This window comes from Cebus imitator, unplaced genomic scaffold (assembly GCF_001604975.1).
Source record: "Cebus imitator isolate Cc_AM_T3 unplaced genomic scaffold, Cebus_imitator-1.0 Scaffold118, whole genome shotgun sequence".
Taxonomy (NCBI): Eukaryota; Metazoa; Chordata; class Mammalia; order Primates; family Cebidae; genus Cebus; species Cebus imitator.
The window spans coordinates 1,393,287-1,398,326 of NW_016107433.1; the positions used below are offsets into that span (position 1 = coordinate 1,393,287).

Sequence of the window (5,040 nt, forward strand, 5' to 3'; positions counted from 1 at the left end):
CTTGGCTCATTGCAACCTCCGCCTCCCAGGTTCAAGCAATTCTCCTGCCTCTGCCTCCCGAGTAGCTGGGACTAAAGGTGCGCACCACCACACCCAGCTAAGTTTTTGTATTTTTAGTAAAGACAGGGTTTCACCATGTTGGCCTGACTGGTCTCAAACTCCTGGCCTCAAGCGATCTACCCACCTTGGCCTCCCAAAATGATGGGATTACAGGCATGAGCCACCGTGCACAACAGATACTTCTTGAACAGATCTGGAAAATGGGTGTCAGATCTTTTCTGTAGTCTGCAGTGCCCGGGGTGGGAGATAAGGTAAATATTTATGGATTAACACTCTGGGAGGCTCATAACATCTGGAGAAAACATTTTAATGTCTCCAAATATCATTGACAAGATAAAAACTTTGTTTTTTTGGACTAGTATGAGGAAAAACTGTCACAGTTTTAAATAGACTGTACCCTTGTGCTACATAATTAGACTTTCTGGAGAGTTATTAGATAAACTAGAGGAAAAGAGAGGCCTTTTCCCCACAAGAAAACATCTGCAAGTACTAAGAGGACATTTGGAGTAGTAATGGGTGAATCAATAGTCATTGGATAAGGTAGTGTTTTTTTTTTTGAGATGAAGTCTCACTCTGTTGCCCAGGCTGGAGTATAGTGGCACGATCTTGGTTCACTGCAGCTTCCGCCTCCCAGGTTTAGGCAATTCTCCTGCCTTAGCCTTCTGAGTAGCTGGGATTACAGGCATGTGCCACTACGCCCAGCTAATTTTTGTATTTTTAGTAGAGATGGGGTTTCACCATGTTGGTCAGGCTGGTCGCCAACTCCTGACCTCGTGATCCAGCCACCTTGGCCTCCCAGAGCGCTGGGATTACAGGCGTGAGCCACCACGCCTGGCAGGGTAGTGGTTTTAAAACAAGGGTGATTTTGGCCTTTCCCTGTCACCACATTTGACAATGGCTGGAGACTTTTCTTTTTCTTTTTTCTTTTTTGGAAACAGTCTCACTCTGTCAGCCAGGCTGGAGTACAGTGGTGCAATCTTGGCTCACTGTAACCTCTGCCTTCAGGGTTCAAGGGATTCTCCTGCCTCAGCCATCTGAGTAGCTGGGATTACAGGCATATGCTACCATGCCTGACTAATTTTTGTATTCTTAGTAGAGATGGGGCCTCACCATGTTGCCCAGGCTGGTCTGGAACTCCTCACCTTGTGATCCACACGCCTTGGCCTCCCAAAGTACTGGGATTACAAGCATGAGCTGCCTTACCCGGCCTAATTCCATGTTACTTTTATGATGCTTTCCACAAACTCAGGTCTCCTCCTTATCTAAATAGTTCTTTGGGTCTAGGTTCATGCCTGTAATCCCAGCAACTAGGAAGTCTGAGGCAGGAGAATCTTGAAACCGGGAGGCAGAGGTTACAGTGAGCCGAGATCGTGCCATTGCACTCCAGCCTGGGCGACAGGGTGAGACAACGTCTCAAAAAAAAAAGTTCCTTGGATGTTTATCCCAACAGGTTTCATCCATTTCCATGTGCCACTGTTTTTGAGATATAAAACAAAGAATTCCTTGTACAAAGCCAGAATGAATATATCAAAGTAATTCTGAAGTATCAGAAAAAAAAAAAATAGGTATGTATGTGTATTTGGGTTTTTGGGTTCTGTTCAAATGTCCAGGGTAGGGTAGCTTGTTAATATATAGTTGTTTTCCCATTATACTGGAGCCCTTACAATATGATTACCAAAAAATCTCACAGGGGCTAAAGCTTGCCTGAGCCTGTCTGTGCCCACGGGCTCTAATTTCTTCTTGTGAGATCACTAGTCATTGCCTACCCTTTTTCCCCCTCACTCACAGTAGACACTGAGTAACTTCTAATTGGTTTCTTGAGATACTTTTTATAAGCAGTGCTTTAGAAATAGGAAAGGTATACTTATTGTGAAAAAATCTAAGCTCCTGGGAACAGGAGCTTGATGGGTTCCTTGGATCTCAGTTAATAATGGTATAGTCATTCATTAATTCATTCAACAAATACTTCCTGAGCACCATGCATGTGCCAGGCACTGACAGTGAGCAAAACAGACAAAATCCCTGCCCTTGTGGAGTTTACATTCTGATTTAATTGATTTGGGGTAAGGCCCAGACAGGGTATTGCTGTGTCACCCAGGCTAGATTGCAGTGGTGTAATCTTGACTCACTGCAACCTCTGCCTCCCATGTTCAGGTGACTCTCCTGCCTCAGCCTCCCCAGTAGTTGGGATTACAGGTACATGCTACCACACCTGGCTAATTTATGTATTTTTAGTAGTGATGAAGTTTTGTCATGTTGGCCAAGCTGGTCTAGAACTCCTATCCTCAGCTGATCAGCCTGCCTTGGCCTCCCAAAGTGCTGGGATTACAGATGTGAGCCACTGCGCACAGCCTAGAAACTGGAATTGTTAAAAACCTCTCCAGATGTAACCAGGCTTGAGAATCACAGTTATAATTGAAGCACTTTGGGAATTGCAAGGCATTACAACAATAAAAAGTGCTGTTAGGCTGGGTGCGGTGGCTCACACCTGTTATCCTAGCACTGGGAGGCCGAGGTGGGTGGATCACCTGAGGTCAGGAGTTCAAGACCATCCTGGCCATCATGGTGAAACCCCATCTTTAAAAAAAAAAAAAAGTGCTGTTAGTATTCCTTCATTGTTTCTCCATGTTCCCACCTGTAGCAAGGCTGTTGCGCAGGTAATTGTATTTTCAGTCATTGTCACTGTAGTATGCCTGGACCCTTTTACCTTCCTTCTAATCCAGCTCCCTATCTCCTCTTTGTCTTCTACCCTCCAGTACACCTTCTGTTTCCCAAGTGCTGTTATTAAGCACAGCTATGGCCGTGTTACCCTTTGACTCAAAAGCCACTCAGGAATCCCTGTTGCCTACAAATTATCTCCTAATCAGTATCCAGAATTGGGCTCAACTTCCTCTCCTGTTGCTTCCTTATCTGAATCTTGTTCACTCAAGTGGTAGCTCCCATGCAAGTTGGCTACAGGGCTTCTAGTCCTTTATGGGATAAGCCAGAGAATGGAGGTCTCCTCCAAAACCAAACTTGAATGATAACAAAGCACTTTAAATACACTTCGGCTGGGATGGAGTTCTGCTGTGACTGAAGCATGAACTGGGTCATAGCTCTTGTTGCACTTGGTCCATTAACTTCTATTTTTTTTTGAGATGGAGCTTCGCTGTTGTTGCCCAGGCTAGCGTGCAGTGGCGCGATCTCAGCTCACTGTAACCTCCGCCTTTTGGGTTCAAGCAATTCTCCTGCCTCAGCCTCTCGAGTAGCTGGGATTACAGGCATGTGCCACCATACCCAGCTAATTTTGTGTTTTTACTAGAGATGGGGTTTCTCTATGTTGGTCAGGCTGGTCTTGAACTCCTTACCTCAAGTGATCCGCCCACCTTGGCCTCCCAAAGTGCTGGGATTACAGGCATGAGCCACCACACCCAGCCTCCATTAACTTCTTTTTACAGCAAACACTAAGCATCTACCATATGCCAAATTGTGTGCTCTCTGATGAGGATCTGGTGATGAACAAGCCACAGTGCTTACTTTCACCTTATGATGAAGAAGGCATATTGACAGATAGTTGCTCTTCTTTTAATAGTTGCCAGGAGACCAGGCATGGTGGCTCATGCCTGTAATTCCAGCACCTCAGCTTCCCAAAGTACTGGGATTACAGGCGTGAGCCACCCTGCCTGATCAAGGTTATTGTCTAAGAAATTGTGAGTAACAGAGGAGACCAGCCCTTAAAAGGAATGGTAGAAGAGATTGGAAATGAGTGACTAAGGTGGTGATGTGGATGTGACCTCAGGGTGGGGTGAGTGGTTGTGGCAGTAACTGGGAAAGGCATTCAGGCTGCCTAGTTTTTCCCAGAAGAGCCTTCTTAGAGGCAGGGTATGTCAGGAACCTCTGACAGTGTGCCAGAGGAAATTCCCAGACCAACCACCCTGTGAGAAGCTGTCCTCTTGGCCACCACAGTGGTGGGTGTTCAGTCGCACCTTACGAAGCAGTCACTAAAGGCTAGGTTCCTGGCTCAGTGCTAGAAACCTGGCAGTGAACTAAGCAGCCACACTCCTGTTCTTGTAGAGCTTGTTGTCTTGGTGGTCTCCTGGAGGAGCTGGGAATTGAACAAGAAACAATGGCAGTCAATGTGGACATATGGAATATAACTGAGCTGCAGAGAAATGTAGAGTGTTGGGAGAACATGGAACCAGGGACGTGAATTTGATTTTCTGTAGGGAAACATCTCCACAAAGGGGATATTCAAGGATAAGGGGACCTTGGCATGGGCATGCATGACCAAGTTGGGGAGAATATTCCAGACAGAAGTGCAAGTGGGCAGGCCCCAGGGCAGCAGACAGCTTGGTGTGGGAGACTTTAATGGAAGGCCAGGGTGGCCAGGCCCCAGTGGCTCACACCTGTAATCCCAGTTTTTTTGGGAGGCCAAGCTGGGTAGATCACCTGAGGTCAGGAGTTAGCCGGGCGTGGTGATGGGTGCCTATATTCGCAGCTACTCAGGAGGCTCAGGCAGGAGAATTGTTTGAACCCGGGAGGTAGGAGTTGCAGTGAGCTGTGATTGCACCACTGCACTCCAGCCTGGGCAACAGAGTGACACTCCATCTCAAAGAAAAAAAAAAAGGAAGGCTAGGGTGGCCAGGGCAGAGAGGGAGGACTAGAGAGACACAAGGTAAGCCTGGAGAGGTGGGTACAGACTGATCACACAGGGCCTTGTGGGCCATTAGAAGGGTTTAGGATTTTTCCTAAAGTCAGCAGGAAGCCATTGAAAGGTATAAATGGGAGAGTTGCCTTTTTAAGATTCTATGCTGGCTATTGTAAAGAGAATGAATAGGAAGGGGCAAGAGTAGATTTGGGGAGATTCATTAGGAGGCTGTGCTGAGGTCCTGGCAAGAGATGAGCAGAGGGTTTTTGGTGCACAGTGGTTGCCATTGGGATATAGTAAAGCATGTGGGTTAGAATTATGTTTTGAAGGTTTTTTTTTTTTTTTTTTTTTTT

At 46.4% G+C, this 5,040-nt stretch overlaps 1 protein-coding gene across 4 annotated transcripts in view; it reads left to right on the top strand.

The window, feature by feature from the left end:
* Window positions 1–5,040, top strand: part of DUS2 (dihydrouridine synthase 2) — a 63,089-nt gene that overhangs the window by 1,041 nt on the left and 57,008 nt on the right. For 2 of the 4 annotated variants that reach the window (XM_017539455.2, XM_017539454.2), the window contains exon 2: window positions 1,511–1,625. The exons of the other annotated variants lie outside the window; for them this stretch is intronic. The gene's annotated coding sequence lies outside the window, so the exon portion shown is untranslated. The remainder of the gene's footprint in view (window positions 1–1,510; window positions 1,626–5,040) is intronic. 4 annotated transcript variants of the gene reach the window in all.